We start from the raw sequence: 14,228 nt of genomic DNA, 5'->3' as shown, positions 1-14,228 counted from the left end.
GCTAGTAAGTGTTTGAGGCAGGATCTGAATCCAGGTCTGAATCCAAGTCCAGAGTTCTACTCACTGTGCCATATATATAGATACATCTATATCTGCCTAACTACCTATTGATAGATATAAAGATAGAGATCCAGATATAGACATACGTCAATACAGATATTTACATATGTATTCTATATATATAGTGACCACACATATGTAGTCATTTCTCCTCCCCTCATTTGTGTAGTTTATGTATGTGTACACATACACACACAAAACGCACATGACTTCTCTGAAGCAGGATATACATACATGTCTATGTGTGTATATATACATATATGCATATCTGGATGTATATATGGATAATAGTAGCAACTACTTCCCAGGGTTTTTATGAGGATCAAATGTGATAATAATTGTAAAGGGTTTAGCACAGTGCCTGGTCCCTAGTTGTGCTTGTCTGTCCTTTGTTTTCAAAGAGGACCAGTGCCATCACGGGTTATGTCTGACTTGCTCATGAATTGGATTTAAGTGAGGCAGAGTTGCACGAAGTCTCTTCCTGAGTCATTGAAGTCAAGGGGCAAGACAAAAGTCAAAGTGACTGGTGGTGGCCTCCAAAGCAGTGGATGAGCTTGGCATCTTTGATGTCTGTCTGACCAAGCACTAAGTGCTCCATAGCACCTGCTTCAGCCACCTTCGTGGTCATTGGAACAGATTGTTCTCATCAGCCCATTCTACTGAGGAAGTCTCCACATGCTTGGGGTAGACATCCCCCTACCTCACTGACAGGTGTGAGGCCTATTGGGTACTCTCAACCTGGTTTAGCCCATCTGCCAAGATGGTTTTTACCAGGGTGTGACCATGAATATGATACAGCTTCTTGGAGCCACAGTTGAGAGTTGGGTGATAGGTGGATATCAAAGGTGGGATGAGCATCCCTGAAAAGGGCTCGGCAATCCCTCACACCGGAGGTGCTAGTTTTCTCTGAATACCCCATACACCCCTTGGTACACAGTGAGTACTACATAAAGGTTAGCTATTATTACTATTACCTGTAAAATAAAGTCATTGAACTAAATGGATTTCTAAGGTCCCTCCCAGCTCTAAATCTGGGATCCTTTGATCATAAGGCATCAACCATTTCTGATAGTAGATGTAATATTTCACCCTCATAGTCCCATATCTCTGCAAAGACTAGAGTGAGGTGCATTTTCTCAACTCTTCTCCAAGGTCATAACTTGCCTCTTAAAAAACAGATATACCAAGAATGAGATGCAGACAAGCAGAAAAGCTTGAAAACTAGCATATTGAATTTATTATACATATTTTAAAGCCAGTGGTTTTATAATAGGATTTTTATTTTCATATACAATCTTCTTTTTTTTTTTTCATTCTTCATTACTTTCTGTCTAGACTTTCTCCACTATGCCACAGCAGGCCTCTAGCCCTGGAAGGTCATTCTGCCTGTGTGGCCCCTTCCTCTTAATGGTCAGTTCCTCTGAGACCTCCAGCTATGTTCACTTCCTCATTTCTCTCCAGGTTCTGCTCCTGTTTCTCTGGACTTTCTCCGCTATACCCCAACATGGTCCCCCCTCTCCTACTCTGCAGCTCCATTTTATGTGTTCTCTTCCTCAATTAGAATATAACCTCCTTGAGGGCAAGGGTATCTTTCTTTTTGCTTGTATTTGTATCCCCAGCACTTAGCACAGTGCCTGGCACATCCTGAACACTTAATAAATTCTTCTGTTTTATTCTATATATGGAAATGTTTGTGTCAATTGTAGTTTGTCAAGTACAGAATAACAAAAAATAAATATTTCAAAATACCGAATTCAGAGGATTTTAATCTCCCAACATAACTTTGATCATGGTTTATAGTTGACCTTGAAACTTGTTCTATGATAAGTGCTTTTAGGTTGAACTGCCAACTAATACCTTTGGTACTCAGTGCACAGCACTTAGGTAAGAAGATCGAATTCATTATGACATCTTCTTTTGGAGATCATGGGAAAAGCCTCCCCTGGATGGCTGGTCTGGAGAGAGCCTAGCAGTAGGGAATACTTCTCTAGCCAGGCCTGGTAATACATTTCTATGGTTCCTGCTTTGGGGAAGGCTAAAGTTAGTGGATTTCTTAAACTCTAGAGTTCTGAGCTACAGTGGTCTAAGCCTATTGGGTGTCCACTAAATCTGGCACCATTGTGATGAGCCATTGTGTAGAAAGGCACCAGATTGCCTGATGGGCACATTGACCTAGGCTGGAAATGGAGTAGGTCAGAATTCCCATGATCAGTAGTAGGGTCAGGCAGGTGAGTGGACACTGTACTTCCAGACCGGGCAGGATAAGGAAACCCAGTATGCCCCCCACCAAAAAAAAAAAATCTCTCCCCGCCACTGTAAAGTATTTTAAGAGTTGATAAGTGAGGCAGCAATGTGCAGGTGCCATTTACAGTTGATTCTGACGGTCAAAGTTAAAAAAAGATATCTTTGGATGAAAAGGGGAGAGTAGACTATTGCTTCTTTTGGTTAATGGTTGTCAGATTTATTTGTTGGGTCAATGTTGGCCCAAATCCCTTTGCAGTAGGTCTGGAGGCTGGCAATTCTTCGGCTCAGCCTTGTAGGATCCAGAGCTCCTTCCAAAGCGTGGGTCAGTGGCAGTGTGCCACACGAAGCCTCTCTGGATCCCCAATCGTGTACAGTGTTCTCCCTCTCCTGAAATCCCTCCGTGGTTTATTTTCTATTGCCTTGTTTGTGTACCAGTCACACCTTCTGTATCCTCCCTCTCCCCCACTGTCTGTGTCTGTCTTTTGATTCCTCAGGACCCCAGCACAGTGCCTGTCACGTAGCAGTCTTGGATTGTGTGTAGGTGGAGGTACCACATAGGAATGTCTTAGCAGCCTGCTCAGTTCAGTTTAGAGGGGAGGCGGGGAGCCAAAGGTGGGAGCCCTGACTTTCAGGCCCACCCACTGAGACTTGAGCATCTGAACATAGATTTTGATGAGGAAGGGAACTCCAAAGGCTTCGAGTTCTACGTATTCCTTTCACAGAGCAGGGAAGCGAGGCCAGGGGGGTCAAGGAACATGGCTGAGGGGACATAAGTAGTAAGGAGCCATTCTGGGGTTTGAATCCAGGTGCCCTGTGATTGTCAGATGCTTAACACAGTGCCTGGCACATAATAGGCACTCAATAGGTGCTTATTCCATTCCACTTCGTCTCCCTAGGCCTCAGTTTCCCCATCTGTAAAATGAAAGACTAAGGTTCCTTCCAGATCTAAATTTATAATCTTATGATCAGGTTCCAATGGATGGGGCATGAGCCCCACAGTCAAGATTCCTTCCTTTGGTTCTCTGCTTCTGCTGTGAGACCTTGGCCTCCATGTCCATTCTGATGGAGGAGAGAAATAACTTTTCCTGGATCAATATAAATGCAACTCTTGTATAAGGGGACCTCTTAGTGCCCATGGAGAAACCACAGCCATGATAAGCAACAGAAGCCTCTTCAAGTGAAGTAAAATAAAATCTCAAACATTCAGAACCCAAATTAACGATGAAGCCATGAAGGGAATGGCTGAGGTCAATAGGCCAATAGACCTTCTGGACAAATAGAACAGGGTTGTAACTACTCTGTTAAACTTCATATATATTTAAACCCAAGGTATATGTAATACATTAACAGTGTCATATGCAATCCTTCTTTTTTGTTCTTTGCATAAGGAAATGTTTCTTTGTTGATATTTGTCAGATTCATAATAATAAACATTTTTAAAAGTATATAAAAATTTTCATTAACATTTTTAAATTTAAATTTTTCCTTTAAAGAAAGGAAAAAGTATCAAAGAAACCTTAAAACCAAAGTTCCCATTTTTGTATACAATTCTCTTTTCTGTTCTTTGAATATTGAAATGTTCATGGTTGTTAAGTTCATGATAAAAATAGAAAATTTATATAAAAACAAGACTCATTCCCAAACCTGAGACTCCACTTTTAGCATAATGCCAGTCTTGAAATAGAAGTTGAGATTCTTTTTGCAACTCAGTTTCTCAAGAGAATAGCTCAAAGGCTCCTTCAGCTCTGGGCTTTTCGCAAACATCTTCAGGGGGCAGCCAGCATGAGCCAGAGGAAGAGGAAGTATGGAGTCCTCCCTGGGAGATGAAAGTTTAGATCAGAATAGGAGATTTCAGATAAAAATAGGCACCTGATGGACAGCTAGAATTCACCAACTTTGGAAAGACCATAGAGCAGGGCTGAGAGCAAAAAGCAGAGTAGATCAAGTTTGTCTGGGAGGGGGTCTGCTGGTAGCTTTAACTAAACCTTTTTTCCACTCGCATCTCAGTGAATTTAGCCTCCACTCCTTCTGTGTCTTTATCATCTTTGTATGTCCAGCACAATGTCTAGAGCATTGCAGGTGATTTATAGATCCTTGGGCAATGATGTTCTGTTTAAGTGCTAATGAGATTGGGCTAGATGCCACTGAGGTCCCTTCGGACCTTGAGATGCTGAGTCTGTAAATGGATACAGATTGATTTTAACCATCTTATAATGAATTGATGTGTCGCCCCTCCCAGGATTATTTGCATTTTAAAGGAGGGCCAGGTAGGAAGACCTGATATTTAGGTTAAAGGAATACATCTGTATGGTAAGATAACAAATGCTTGGGTGGACACCTAGAATCAGGTCACCGATTTTAGGCTGAGAGGGACATCTAGTCTAGTCTTATTTTACACAGAAACGGCAGTCCAGAGAAGTAAGTTTCTTGCTAAAGGTTGTAAGAGTATAGCTCTAGAATGGAAGGAGATCTCAGAGGTTGAGTTAAACCCTCTTATTTTACAGAGGAGGAGAATGAGGCCCGGAGACAGAAGTGATTCCCCCAAGATTGTCATGAACACAGATCCTCCAACTCCACGTCTGGCACTTTTTCCAATCCAGAATCCAGAATTTCCCACTTGGAGGGGACCCCTCTAGCTCTTTGGTACCACTCATGCCTGAAATGAATCTCCTCTTTAACTTTATAGGTGTATAACCCTCATCCAGTCTTTGCTTGAACAACCCCGATGAGAATAACCTACACTGTCTTTGTGCAGCTCACTTCACTTATAGACAGTCCAAACGGTCAAGGAGTTTTTCTCTTGTTGTTGTTTCAGTCCTGTCTGACCCTCTGTGACCCCATGTAGGGATTTCTTGGCAGAGATAATAGAGTGGTTTGCCATTTCCTTTTCCAGCCCATTTTATAGATGAAGAAACTGAGTCAAACGGGTTTAAATAACTTGCCCAGGGTCACACAGCTAGTGTCTGAGGCTGAATTTGAACTCAGGTCTTCTGAATAACTCAACAACAACAACACATTTGGCCTTTTTGCAAATTCTGCCCATTGCTCCTGATTCTGCCTCTGGGACTGAGCAGAACAAAGCTAATCCTTCCATCTCACAATGCTGCAAATATGCTCTAAAAATGGCCGTGTCTTAGCTTCTCTGGGTTAAATATCTCCCAGTTTCTTCAGCTGATCCACGCAGGGCACAAACTTGAGTCCCTTCAGTATTCTGATTGCCTTCCTGCTGATGAAGGTCCTTTATAAAATACATATTGCACCCATGACAGAACACAGTACTCCAGAAGGGGCCTGACCAAAGCAGAGTATGCTAGACTATCATTTCCTTATTCCTAGATGTCACGTTTCTCTTACAATTCCATTCACTTTCCCATTGGGCTGCCTTGTCATACTGTTGGTTCATATTGAGCTTGCAGTCCACTAAGACCCCTAGATCTTTTTCTCCTCCAGATGTATTACTCTTTAGCTACACCTCCCCCATGCTGCTGATTGTTCAAGCTCATGTGAAGAACTTTACGTTTATCTCTACTCAGTTTATCTTAGGTTCAGCCCAAGTCTCATCAAACCTTTTATTTGTCAACCCACAGGTGAAAATGAACAGCCTGGCTGTGGGCAAAACTGATCTACTGGGATTTTTTTCCCCACCCCCTTTTATCCATACTAAAAGCAAAATGATGTTAAGGATTCAACACAGGGTACTGGACTTCATGATGGGAGGGAAGGATTTAAGAGACTGAGGGGAGGGGAGGAGACTCAGAGAAAGTGCTCATCCTCTCATCACTGCTGCAGCTGTGCCCAGGAGCTTCCTTCAGCCTCGAGGGAGAGCCGAGAGGCTCTGGGAACAGGCCTGAGAACCACCAGACAAGCCAGAGAGGGATGAGTGAAGGAATATGGTCAGAATGTGGGGAGCTACAGTGGAGGTAACTCAACCAAACTGATTAAAAAAAAAAAAGTTGTTATGCTAACCATTTTTTCTTCTTCCAGGCTCCCAAAGCCTTTCTTTCCAGATAAAAAACTCTTTAGAAACTAACCATTACACACTAGAATACCAAAAACCCATTCTCAGAGATGCTGGCACCCGAGGCCTGGAAGGATGATTTGCAACAGCCGGTCAAGTGACATTTATTAAGCACCTACTATGCTCCAGGCAATCAACATTTATTAAATGCCTACTTCTTGCTGGATGAGAGCTTAGAGTTCATCTCTAATCCACCCTCCTCACTTTACAGATGAGGAAAATGAGGCCCAGAGACGTGCAGTGATTTGGAGAATACAACTTTTGGGGTTTTAGGGGTTCTAGATATCATCCATTCCAACCCCCTCATTCTACAACGAGGAAAAACTGGGATCTACGGTGTTGACTTGACAATTTGACAATCCAGTGTTGGAAGGGACGTTGAAAGTTGTCTAGTCAAACTTTCTCATTTTACACATGAAGAAACCAAGGCCTAGAATGATAGAGTGATGTGCCCAGGGTCATACAAGTAGTAAGTGTCAGAGACTGGATTTGAACCCAGGTCCTCTGCCTCTAAAATCCATCTCGTACTGGTTCTCAGATGTTCATGGCTCTCATAAAGGATTTCAGCTCCGTTGTGGACTCCGTGGCTTGTCCGGCCTTTGTAGGTAACATTGTCTCTTTGAGATAACGTCCTCAGAGATTCACACAGGGGATGTAGCTTATTCCTGAGTCAAGGACTGACTGTCTAAGTTGGTATTACCGGGGTTTGTTCTTTGGAAGTATCAGAATTCACATGGACACTTTATTATGTTGGCAAGGTGGCTCTTTCATCTTGTGGCCTCCTCTTATAAAAACTATCAATGAAAGAGCCGTAACATTTGGTCATCAATGAACTGTCAGTGGGCTGGGAAAGTGTCACAGTTTTACTCGAAGGTAGAAATTGTCACCTGAAATTCTTCCAATGCATTATCTTGGCACTCACCTATATCCTGGTTTGAAAGAAGAAAAAAGAAAAGTCCACAAGGGCAGCAGCATTTTTTTTGTCAGGTACAAGGACTGGTCCAAGAGCCCTATGGCTACTTTAAGCTTCTATGCTGAGATGAAGCAGAGGGTCATACCTAGGGATGAGGAAAGATGAAGCAGAGGAAGAGAGCACCACTCAGTGTTGGAGACTTGGGAACTAATCCAACTCATTTTGTTTTACAGAAGAGGAAACTGAGGCTCAGAGAGGGATTTCAAACTGGAAGAGACCCTTGAAATTATCTAATCCAGCTATCTCTTGTGAGGAAACTGAGGCCCAGGGAGGTTGTGACTAGACTGAAGTCACTCAGGTAATAAGTGGAAGAATCAGGATTTGAACCCAGGTTTTTCAGCCTCCAGATCCAGCTCTCTTCATTTTACTGCATCATCTCTTAATAAATCATAAATCCTGGAAGATGTTCATAGATTCTAGGCCTGGCAGAAATCTTGAAAGGGCAGATTGCACTTGAATTCCTCAGTATTCAAGATGGATTGTAGCTTATGCTTTATAGTCTTAGAGATTCTCAAACAAGACAGAAAAAAAGAATTTCTACAACCTTTCCCCCATTAGACATTCCCCTTCACAGCTTTAAGACCATTTGGGAATGTCATTCTTAGTCCACCAGCCTCCCTCTTTGCTCATCCCCTCTCCCAATGTATGGGAAGGGAGAATAAGCAAAAAAATAAATCTGTTCAGTTATAAAAAGCACCCCTTGCTTTGTTAGTGTTCTTGGACATGCCCATTGTACAAGTCAGAGGCCCTTTTGATTTCTTAGCTGCAAGGTGATGTTGGTCACCCACCCTGGTGAGCTGATGATAAAGGAGCTAACGTCCAGGAAGAGTCATGGCCAACTGGGACAAAAGACCAGATATATGAAAGCTCAGCCCAGTTAGGACACATACTTTTATTTCTGTCTGTTGGGATTTGATAGAAAGAGCACAATTTGACTACTGCCTATTTCATGCTTGGAACTTCCTAGGTTGATTGAAAAGCATCTAAAAACCAACCAACCAACCAACCTATAAGAACCTTTTATGGGCTTGTGAGTTTATTTTTCTTCTTTTGCTTAAAACTTTAGAATTGTAAACTGGGAGAGAATTTATTCCCTTCTGTGTAGTTCCCTCCTCACCCCCTACCCCTAGCCTCTTTTGACCAGGATTCCTTGAGAGACATGGCTTTAGGGAGTAGATGATGAGTCTTACTGCAGTTAATTTGATTTCAAAGGTGTCCTAATGGCCGTTTTCCCCTAGACAGAACAAGTTTTAGCAAGACAAAGAATCTGTTATTTGGCAGCTTCTGGATGAATCTATCCATTTACCTATCTATTATCTATTTATCTATCTATCTGTCTGTCTGTGTGTATATATATATATATTATATATAATACATATATACATATATATGTACACACACATATCTATAGTTTATTGCTATTTATAACAGGAATTGAAGTCCAGAGAGAATGAGGATGATGACTTAGCACAACTTTGCCTCACTTAAGTCCAGTTCACTTGCAAGTCAAGACATTGTGATGTCATTTGGTCCCTTTGAGAATGAAGAATGAACAATAATAACAGGAATAATGACAGTAAAATATCACTACCTTTGGTTTAGGATTATGTGACCATAATTAAATAAGCACATCTATGTAATACATGTGTCTAATGTGCACACACAATACCTATCTATAGAGATATATTTGGTCTAGACCTGTGATTCTATGAAGTATAGGGAAGTTTGATGTGGAAACTCCCCCACCAATGCAGACCAGTAACTCTTGTGTAAATTAGGATCTGAAAAGAGTTATATAGGATAATGCAATGTTAAGTGACCTGCCCAGCACGAATGTGTCAGAGGTATGATTTGAACTCAGGTCTTCCTGCTTCTGAGGCCAGGTCACATCCAGTCTATCAAACAGCCTCTCAAGTCTATAATTACAACATTAGAGAAAACTTTTTTCTTCTGAGGCATGTGGAAAGAGCACTGAATGCAGAGTCAGAGAACCTGAGCTGGAACCCCAGTTCTACTACTCATAATGTGAATTTGGGGTGTGTCACCTCCCCTCTGTGTGCCTCAGTTTTTTCATCTGTAAAATGAGGGGGCTAGATCAGAGGTTCTTAACCTTGTTTGTGTCATGCATCCCTTTGGCAGTTTGGGGAAGCCTGGGCACCTCTTTTCAGAATAATGTTTGTTGCCTATATTCATAATTGAAGGATATGCTAAATTTCAGATCAAGTTAGTGAAAATAAAGATGTATTTTTTTTTTCTGATCCAATTTCACTGCCTGTAGGTTAATAACCCCTAGATCAGGTGATCCCTAAAGTCCGTTCTAACTCTGAACTCATTTAATCAATCAATCAACAAACCAATCAACATTTATTAAGCACCTACTACAAGCCAGGCATTGTTTGAAACCCTGGGGATTAAAAAAAGAGAGAGAGAGAGAGACAAAAGACCATCCTTGTCCTCAAGGAATTTATAATCTAATGGGGTGGGGGAGGGGAGAAAGACAACATCCAAATAAACATCTGCAAAGCAAGCTATATGCAGGATAAATTGGAAATAACTAACCAAGGGAAGACACTGGAATGAGTTGGGGAAGGCTTCCAGTCAAAGATGGGATTTTAGTTGGGACTTAACAAAAGCCAGGAAAGTTGGTAGGTAGAGACAGTGAAGAAGAGTATTTCAGGCATGGGAGAAAACCAGAGAAAATGCCCAGAAGCTAGAGATGGAATGTCTTGTTTGCGGAATAGTCAGGCCTGTGTCACTGGGTTGAAGGCTACATGTGAGGGAGTAAGGTGTAAGGAGATGGGAGAGGTTGGAGGGGGTGAGGTTATGAAGAGCTTTGAATGCCAACAGAAACACTTCATATCTGATCCCTGAGATAATAAGGAGCCATTGAAGTTTATTGAGTATGTGTGTGTGTGTGTGTGTGTGTGTGCGCGCGCGTGACATGATCAGACCTTTAAGCTGCTGTTTCCTTGATGCTCTATGAGTGATAGAAGAAAACAGATCTTCTTAGTGTAAGAAATAATTCACTTGGACTCCTACTCTATTCCAGTCAGTATTAATCAGTTTGGTATTCTACATAAATCATATAGGGATAGATGGGTTCTTATAGTGGTCTGCAAACTTTAATGTAATGTTCACTAGCTGTTTACCAAGTCATGAAGCTCACTTGAGCAACCATGAGGATGCCGACAAAGATATCGCCATTCTGTTTTACTCAAATTCCATGTTCTAACCCAGCATGGGTGGGATGCCTTGATGCTTTGGAAAGTTCCCTAATTTATTTTTGTACCTCCAGACCACCCTCTCTTGTCCAACATGAGCAGGTGACCATCTTATGACCATCTTATAATTACTTAGTGGACTAAATGCTCCATAGCTCCTGCTTCTGCTGCCTTCATGGCCATTGGAACAAATTGTTCTCATCCACCCACTCTAGCAGAAGTCTTCACATGCTTGGGGTAGACACCCCCCTTACTCACTGGTAGGTTTGAAGCCTGTTAGTTACCCTCAACCTGGTTTAGCCCAACTGCTGAGGCAGTTTACCGGGGTGTGACCACTAAACATGCTGCAGCTTCTTGGGGCCACAGGTGAGAGTTGGGTGGATGAGGTGGACACCAAAGGTAGATGAGCAGCCTTGGAAAGGGCTCAGCACGCCCTCATATCAGGGTGTTAGTCGTCCCTGAATACCTGTGATGTCCCTGGTCCTCTTCAAAAATGAACAAACAGCCATAACCAGGGGCTGAGGTTAATTTTCGTAAGACTCCTCGTTGGTGGAGAATGATCGCTCAATCTTCTATGCCTAGATGAGAAGCAGAATTGGTGAAAATTTGAGAGTAGAGATCTTAGTTTTTTTTGCTGTCTAGTTTTGAGAGAGAAGACTCAGGATTCCAGATTCTCTTCAGGGAGGGAAAGACTCGGAAAAAGCCAAGGAGTTGGAACCTCAATCATGTCCCTATCTCTTGCTTACCACACTAGATGCTTTGGAGAATTTCCCCTTGTGTGAGATCTGGGACTGTCTCTTTCACTTAAGCTGAGATATCTTGCTCCCAATGGGAGAATTTACTTACTCTGTGTATTGTCTATCATATTCTTTGTGTAACTTCTCTGATTTCTGTATTCTGTTGACTTAAATAAATAGCCTTGGAGAAGTGGACAACCCACCTCCCTTTCCCGAAAACACTTCTCTGCCCATGACCCTAGAGACTGACCAGTATGCTTCTCGAAGTAGATAGTTTTCCATGAGTAAGCTCTTACTGCCCTTGCCTTAACATCCCTTACCAAACTCCCCTGGTATCACACCATGAATTTCCCTGTTGTGTTAGTGTAACACAAAGATCCCCTCCCTTCCCCTCCTTGGAAGCAGCCTTTTTTCAAAGCATACTGATGTAATTTTGTCAGTAATTTTATTGTAAGTGAGCTGAAGGACACTAACTGCTGCAGCGGTGTCCTTTGGCATCTCGTTCTAGCCCCTTATCAGGACAAGAAGAATTAGTTGTTGAAGGTGGAGGATTCCAGAGTCCAGGGAAAAGTTCTGGTCTGACCTGACCTGCAGATTTCTTTGTTTTAATGAGATTAACTATATTCAGATGATAAATCCCTTTTCTATCTCTTGTAGTTAAGAATCTCTCTCTCTCTCTCTGTATATATATATATATATATATACATGTATATTCAATGAGATGACTTAATGGAGAGAGAACATCTCTCTCTCTCTCTAAATATATATATATTATATACATATATATACATCCAATGAGATGACTTAATGGAGAGAGAGAGATACATATATATATGTATATAGATACATACACACATATATATATATATGTAGAGAGAGAGAGAGAGACAGACAGACAGACATATCTATATATCTCCAACAAGAATACTATACTTTTTTGTATGACCACTTGTGTTTTACAAACAGGCTCCTTTTTTTTGTTTCACACAATGTTACTTTGAATAATTTTTACCTTATGAATGTTGTTCTAAAAATTTGTATTTAAGGAAGCTTTTATGTCAGACTCAGGGTAGATTGCTGTCCATCTTGTGATTTGCCCCAGCTGGCCAGAATAAATGGCACTTGCCTCACTCTTAATTGACTCCTTACTGCTATTATCTGACTCCAGCCTCAAGAACCCAGATTGGTGACAGATGACTCTCTTGAGTCCCTAAAAAAAATTCCACTACAATAGGCTTGTTTGCTATTCACTATATGTGGTCTTTGTGTAACTACCATTTCGTGGGAAGGGAGTCAAACTTTGGATATATAGCTTGGGGGTGTTCCTTCCTTGTTACAGGATAGTGATCAGGAACATAACTTGAGACTAAAATTATTGCCTCTGCCTAACATATGTGGATGGGAGGCATAGATATAATTCCAGTTGGCTACCCCCTTTCTGAAGAGAGCAGAGTAGATCCAATTTCCTGCTCTCTTTTTTGTAGGAATTAAAGTCTCCCTTGAGAGAAGGTGGGTGGAGAAGACTTTAGAGATTTCTATTCATGACTGGACAGACACACGTGAACACACATAACCTTCATGGGACACACACACACATACACACACACACACATCCCTTTCACATCTCTTCCCCTCCCTTCCTATCCATTCCTTCCCTTTCCCTTTTCTCCCCTCCTATCCCCTTCCTAGTAGAAAGGCTAAATTGTCCAATATTTGCTCTTTGGGTCAAAATCATTGAAGCCCCAGTGGTTTCCTGTTCAAACATTAGGTCATTTTTACAGTAAAGCATCAATTAGGTTCAGATAGCTAGCTGTCACTGAAGAAAGAGTTTTGGGAAGTAGGAAATAGGTAGGTTTTGATAATGGAGAAAATGGAGTATTTTCCAGGACCAGGCCTTGATGGGGTGCAGGGAGTGGGTGGCTCTGGTCAGAGAGCAGTTACTATATTGAGGTGAGGGTGAAGCTGGGGAGGGTAAGAAACTTGGCCTACACCATGACCTTGCCTAGTCATAGGCCTGGATTCTGGTACTAACCTGTAAATATTGACAGATTAGAACCATAGCCAGAATAGAAAAAGTAGGGTGGGGTCCTACATCTACCAGCTGCCCATCTGCAAGTAGGGCCCAACTCTGGACTGCAAAAAGAATCCTCTCTACAATATCTCTGGCCGGTGGTCATCCAGCCTTACTTTGAAGAACTCCAGCGTGAGCTTCATTGCTCATTCCCTCTTTGACACTGAGAGAGTTCCAGTTGCCAGGAAGCTTTTGCTGATGTAAAGCCTAAATTTGCTTCTGCATCTTCTACCCACCGATCTTAGTTTTGTCCTCTGGGGCCCAACAGCAAGTCCAATCTACCTTTCACATGACAGCCTTTCCAATACTTGAAGGCAGCTACCTTAGCTGCCCTCCTCATCTGTCTCCCTGGTCTTTTCTTTTTTTTTTATTAATAAATTTATTTATTTTTAGTTTTCACCATTTACTTCCACAAGATTTTGAGTTCCAAATTTTCACCCCATTTCGCCCTTCCTCCCATCCCAAGATGGCATGCATTCTGAATACCCCTTCCCCTAGTCTGCCTTCCCTTCTGTCTCTCCCCCCCTTCTCTTATCCCCTTCCCCTTCAATTTTCCTGTAGGGCAGGATGTATTTTTGTACCCTATTTCCTGTATTTCTTATTTCCCAGTTGCATGTGAAAACATTTTTTTAAACATGTGTTTTTAAAACTTTGGGTTCCAAATTTTCTCCCTTCCTCCCTCCCCACCAATTGAAAAGGCAAGCAACTCAATATAGGTTATACATGTGCAGTCATGCAAAACACTTCCATAGTAGACATGCTGTGAAAAACTAACTCTATTTCCCTTAATCCTATGCCATCCCCCCATTTATTCTATTCTTTCTTTTGACCCTGTCCCTCCTCAGAAGTGTTTGCTTCTGATTACCCCCTTTCCCAATCTGCCTTCTCTTTATCGTTCCCCTGC

Source organism: Vombatus ursinus, unplaced genomic scaffold, assembly GCF_900497805.2.
Source record: "Vombatus ursinus unplaced genomic scaffold, bare-nosed wombat genome assembly UNPS02014810.1, whole genome shotgun sequence".
NCBI lineage: Eukaryota > Metazoa > Chordata > Mammalia > Diprotodontia > Vombatidae > Vombatus > Vombatus ursinus.
The sequence above is the reverse complement of the archived record's forward strand: the minus strand, read 5'-3'. Positions refer to the sequence as shown.